The sequence below is a fragment of the Arachis ipaensis genome, chromosome B09 (assembly GCF_000816755.2).
Source record: "Arachis ipaensis cultivar K30076 chromosome B09, Araip1.1, whole genome shotgun sequence".
In the NCBI taxonomy this organism is placed as follows: Eukaryota; Viridiplantae; Streptophyta; class Magnoliopsida; order Fabales; family Fabaceae; genus Arachis; species Arachis ipaensis.
In genome coordinates, this window is record NC_029793.2 from 11701139 (window position 1) to 11706557 (window position 5419).

Here is a 5419-nt window from a genome sequence, read left to right on the forward strand (position 1 = left end):
CAACTGCTTGGCATCAGTTCAGAATATACTTTTAGTTGCTCTTTTACCATGACAAAAAATAAATTGCTTTCTTACCATCAACATCAATTTCGTAAAGAAAAAAAAAAATCCTGGACTTTCATCCTCAACAAATATTTGTCCAATACTCTAACATTAATTTGTTCAGAAACATTTTAAACCTCCTTAGTCATATGATTTCTTATATCTTTTTCAGCTAAATTTAATTCATCATGACCTCAGCTGAAGTAACAAATGAATTATATGTTTTGTTTGGTCTACTACCTTGTCTTACATGCTAAGTTTTCTATGTTGCTTAAATATTTCTACTTTATTAGAGTAACATGGATGTGAATGCTTCAAAATAACATTGCTTAAACTTACATTGTATTTTCTTTCCTCCTCTCTATTATTACATGTGTTTTTTTTTTTAAATTTCCTTTCCCTTTTCGTTTGAGTTTTTTCGTTTCAAAACCTGCTATATTTAGCATAATTTTTATAGAATTTTCCTAGATCTTCAAATGTGTTAAAAGACATTTCAACGTTGGCACATACTGGAACGTGAAAAATATAAGTTATAACTAACAAGAAACTGACATTGAAAAAATAAGTCGGTGAATCAATACATAAATTTACAAAATCTAACAAAGGAATTATTACAACATACAGAAACTCAATTTGGTATAAGCCTTCACTAAACTAAACAGAGCTAATTGTTTTCAAATTCAAAAACAAATATCTGAAATCCAAAAAAATCATTTGACTACACTGATCCACTGTTAAGAGGCAAAATTCGAAGATTGATAATGAACGAAGAGGATAACTTTTCTTAAAGAAATTTGGTTTCAAAACGAGTAGGGCAGCAAATTTAGAAGAAGAGAATGAAAGATTGAAAGAATAATCCAAGCGTGCAAAACTGCAACTGCAAAATATGGGGAAATTAGAAATTTCAAAATCAGACATAAAAGATTTGGAAGAGGAAATTTAAGTGTGAGGGTTATCTAAGTGCACAACCAAGTTTTTATTGGTGAAAAAAAAAAAAACAAAGGGCGTGTGGCGAAACAAAACAAAATAAACAATTATAGGTGGCTTGGTTATTAAGCTTGCTCATCCAATAATGAAGATAAAAAAGTAAAGATAAATCATAAAAAAAAAAAAGAGAGAAATTCACAATGTCATGTGTATTTGCAGGAGAGAAGGGGAGGCCTGTCAGTGCACCCCGAACAGCAGATGGCGCCATACAAGACGGGGCTAACGATGAGGACAATTTGGGGGCAGGAGTAGGATCTGGACCGGAGAAAGGAAGGGATAATTCAGGGGATGATGAATACATGGGTACGCAGGAAGAGCAGAAGCAATCTGGGCTCTCGCGGAGGAATTAGGCGCTGTCTTATACGATGTAGAAGAAGATATTATGGGAATTTTACAAGCACAAAATGAAGAAATAGCTGCGAAGAGAAAGTTGGCGAAATAAAAAGAAAAGGCGAGAAGGAGTCGGCCAAAGAATAAAAATAAGGTGAGTAAATATTTGCTTAAATGATGGTGGGCTGTTGAAATATTCGGGGGTTGAGGGGAGACGAAAAATTCAGCATGGTAAAATCTTTGAAGGAAAAGTATAACTTGAACATGTTAGGCTTTCTTGAAACAAAAAGAGAGATGCTTACTAAATATGACGCTGCACGAATTTGGGGACATAGTACTGTTGGTTGGGAGTTTGTGGAGTCTGTAGGAACGGCTGGGGGTCTCTTACTGCTTTCGGATGATGTAATGTTTAATATACAAAATTGTTATAAAGGTGAGCGGTGGTTGTGCGTTGAAGGAATGTTAACAAAGACCAACTTTCTTTGTGCTTTTTGTTTGGTATACGGGGCGCATGGGAGGGAGGAGAAGAGGGAGGTGTGAGAAGAACTGAGTTATATTGCGGGGTTATGTCAGGTGCCGTTCTACTTTTTAGGGGACTTCAATAAAATTTTGCTAGTTGAGGATCGCAAAGGGATGACTAGCTTACCGCCATCAGCGGAAGAGTTTAAGAGGTGGAATGACATGCAGTTGATCGATTTACCTCTTACTGATAGGAAGTACACATGGTTCATGGGTCGATCGTGCAGTCGGATTGATAGGGTCTTGGTCAATATTGAATGGACTGAGAAGTTTCCAGATATTCGACTAAAAGGTGGTCCGCGGGGATTGTCTGATCACTGCTCCTTGATTGTGGAAGGTGCAAGGTTAAGTGGGGGTCCGAGACTGTTCAGAAGTTTGGACTCCTGGTTTACGCATGAGGGTTTTCTGAGGATGGTGAAAAATGAATGGAGAAGATTGGGAGATGCCCAGTTTACATGTAAGCTGAAGGCTTTAACAGTATCACTGCGGCAATGGCACAAGGATAACTTTAGTGACATGGATAAGAGACTGCTGCGGTTTGATGAGGAGATCACAAAGCTGGACAACCTAGTCAGCAATGGGATCTATGATGGTACAACGGAGGCTAGAAGGAAGGCGCTGGTGAGCTTCTATAAAAAATGGTACATCAAGAAAGAAATCCATTGGAAACAGATGTCGCGGTCCCAGCATACTGCCAACATGGATAAGAATACCAGATACTTTCATAACATTGCCTCGGCCAAAAGGAGAAATAATAGGATTGATACTCTGATGATTCATGGACGACTGATGCGAAACCAGGCGAGAATAAAAGGGGCAATCAGGGAGTTCTACAAGGACCTCTACCGACAGGAATATGCTCCAAGGATCGGTGTCAGGGATGGTTTACTGAAACAGATCCCTAGAGAGGAGGCTGAAGCTTTGGAAGTGTTGCCGTCTGAGGAGGAAATCAAGGAGGCAGTGTGGAATTGCGAATCTTCTAAGGCCCCAGGGAGTGATGGGTACAATATGAACTTCATAAAGAAATGCTGGGAGGACATAGGTCAGGAATTCATTGCAGCGGTGCTGGGGTTCTTCCAAAGTGCTAAATTACCAACGGATGTGAATGTCACGTGGGTAACGCTAGCCCCAAAGTTTGAAGGTGCAAAGGAGGTGAAGGACTTTCGGCCGGGGTGTGTGTATAAAGTGATTTCAAAGGTGTTGGTGAGAAGGATGAGATCCGTGATGCCGGGATTGGTAGGTGAGACTCAGACTGCGTTTGTTAAGGGTAGAAAAATTCATGATGGAGCACTCATAGCCTGTGAGACGGTTCATTGGCTGAAAACGCGGAAAAAGACAGTGGCTATTATAAAACTGGATTTTCAAAAAGCTTATGATAGAGTAAGATGGAGTTTTGTAGATATTGTCCTACAGAAGATGGGGTTTGGCCAAAGGTGGAGGAATTGGGTGAAGGAATGTGTTAGCACGGCTACTATGTCAGTCTTGGTAAATGGGTCACCGTCCAAGCCGTTAAAGATAAAGAGGGGGCTAAGACAAGGAGACCCCATTTCTCCACTTCTGTTTGTGCTAGTGGTCGATGTTTTGCATAGGATGTTGGGGGAAGCCGTAAGGAGTGGGCACATTGCCCCGCTGCTGGTCGGGGGTAATCATATTGCATTGTCGCACCTACAATTTACGGATGATACTATTCTGTTTTGCCCACCGGAAACTGAGACGATTATAAATTATAAGAGACTGTTGCGATGTTTTGAACTGATGTCTGGGTTGAGCATCAATTTTGATAAATCGAATTTGATCTCGGTGAACTGTGAGCAAGGATGGATTGATCATGCGTGTGGCTTACTAGGGTGCCAGCAAGCTGTCTTACCTGTTAGATACCTCGGAATTTCTCTAAGAGCAAATCCGCGCCTAGTGAAGACCTGGAAACCAATCATAGATAAGGTGGAACAGAAGCTCAGCTTATGGAAAGCGAAGGTCCTAAATAAAGCAGGAAAGCTTGTCCTCATCAAATCGGTACTGAATAGCCTACCCATTTATTACCTAAGTTTGTACAAGATGCCAAAGGCGGTGGCTGACAAGCTGATTGCATTGCAAAGGAACTTTATGTGGTGCAAGGTGGACGGTAATTCTGGTATACCTTTGGTTAAGTGGGAGTTGGTCCAGGCTCCAAAAAAGGCGGGGGGGGGGGGTTTGGAGGTTGGGGATGCAGTAATTAGAAACACAGCGTTATTGTTTAAGTGGTGGTGACGGTTTTCAAAGGAGAATTGCCCTCTGTGGAAGAAGATTGTTTGTTCCTGCAACAACTTCAACCCTAATGTAATGGTAGCTAATCAGCCTTTACCGGTAAGAGGAGGACCCTGGAAAGACATTTGTCAGTTGAATATAACAGACCAACGGGTTCGAGAAAAAATGGTTACTGGCTTGGCGATGGAAGTTGGCAATGGAAGAAAAACCCGATTTTGGAAAGATAACTGGGTTCAAGGTGGTCCGCTAAAAGGGAGCTTTCCAAGACTCTTCTCTATTTCTAGCCAACAAGGATCTGTCATTAGGGACTGCGGATTTTGGGATGGACTTGAGTGGATTTAGAATTTTCAATGGAGGAGGGAGTTGTTCCAATGGGAGTTGGAACTTGTCCATCAGCTTCATGTGAGGTTAAGGCCAGTGAAGTTGTTATCAGGAGTGAGGACAATGTTGTGTGAAAATTTGATAATAAAAGGATTTTTTCTACAAAGTCATTTATACAAGTCATACAATCGGAAATGCTGTCGGACAAGATCACGAGCTATAGCTTCACAAATTCACTTTGGAGGGGTTTGGTACCTCCGAGAATTGAGCTCTTTGGATGGTTTGTTCTAGTTGGGAGAGTAAATACTAAGAAGAGGTTGATTAGACTAGGAGTAGCTATTCATAGTGATGATCTTTGTGTACTGTGCAACAAGGAGTCAGAATCGGTTGAGCATTTATTCCTTCGATGTGACATAACATGGAAAGTGTGGTGCACTTGGCTGAGGTCTTTTGGTAGAGCGTGGGTATTTCCGAAAACCATGAAAGAACTGTTTGTGAGTTGGACTGGCATGAACACTAAAAAACAGGAGCGGAAGTCATGGATGATAGCGTTCTTTGCAGTGATTTGGAATATTTGGTTGGAACGTAATACTAGAGTCTTCAATAATAAAAGGGCAGATGTTGAGAGCATTATAACAAGGACGGTGTTGAACTACAAAGAGTAGAATGAATGAGATCATGTTGGTAGTTGATGACAATAAAGAGATGCCAAGAGATTGAGTGTTGTATGCAGTTATTTTATGTTTGTTTATTTTGCTCCACTCTAATGTGTTAACCTTGCTTTGTTTTAAAAAAAAAATATATGTACACTAAAATTAGCTATCAAAATTAATTATCAATATAAAATACACATTCGAATATAATTATACATTAAAAATAAATTAAATTACACATATATTTATACATAAATAAATTAATAATTAATTTTAATATACGAATAATATTTTTTATTCATAATATATGCACATAATAGAGT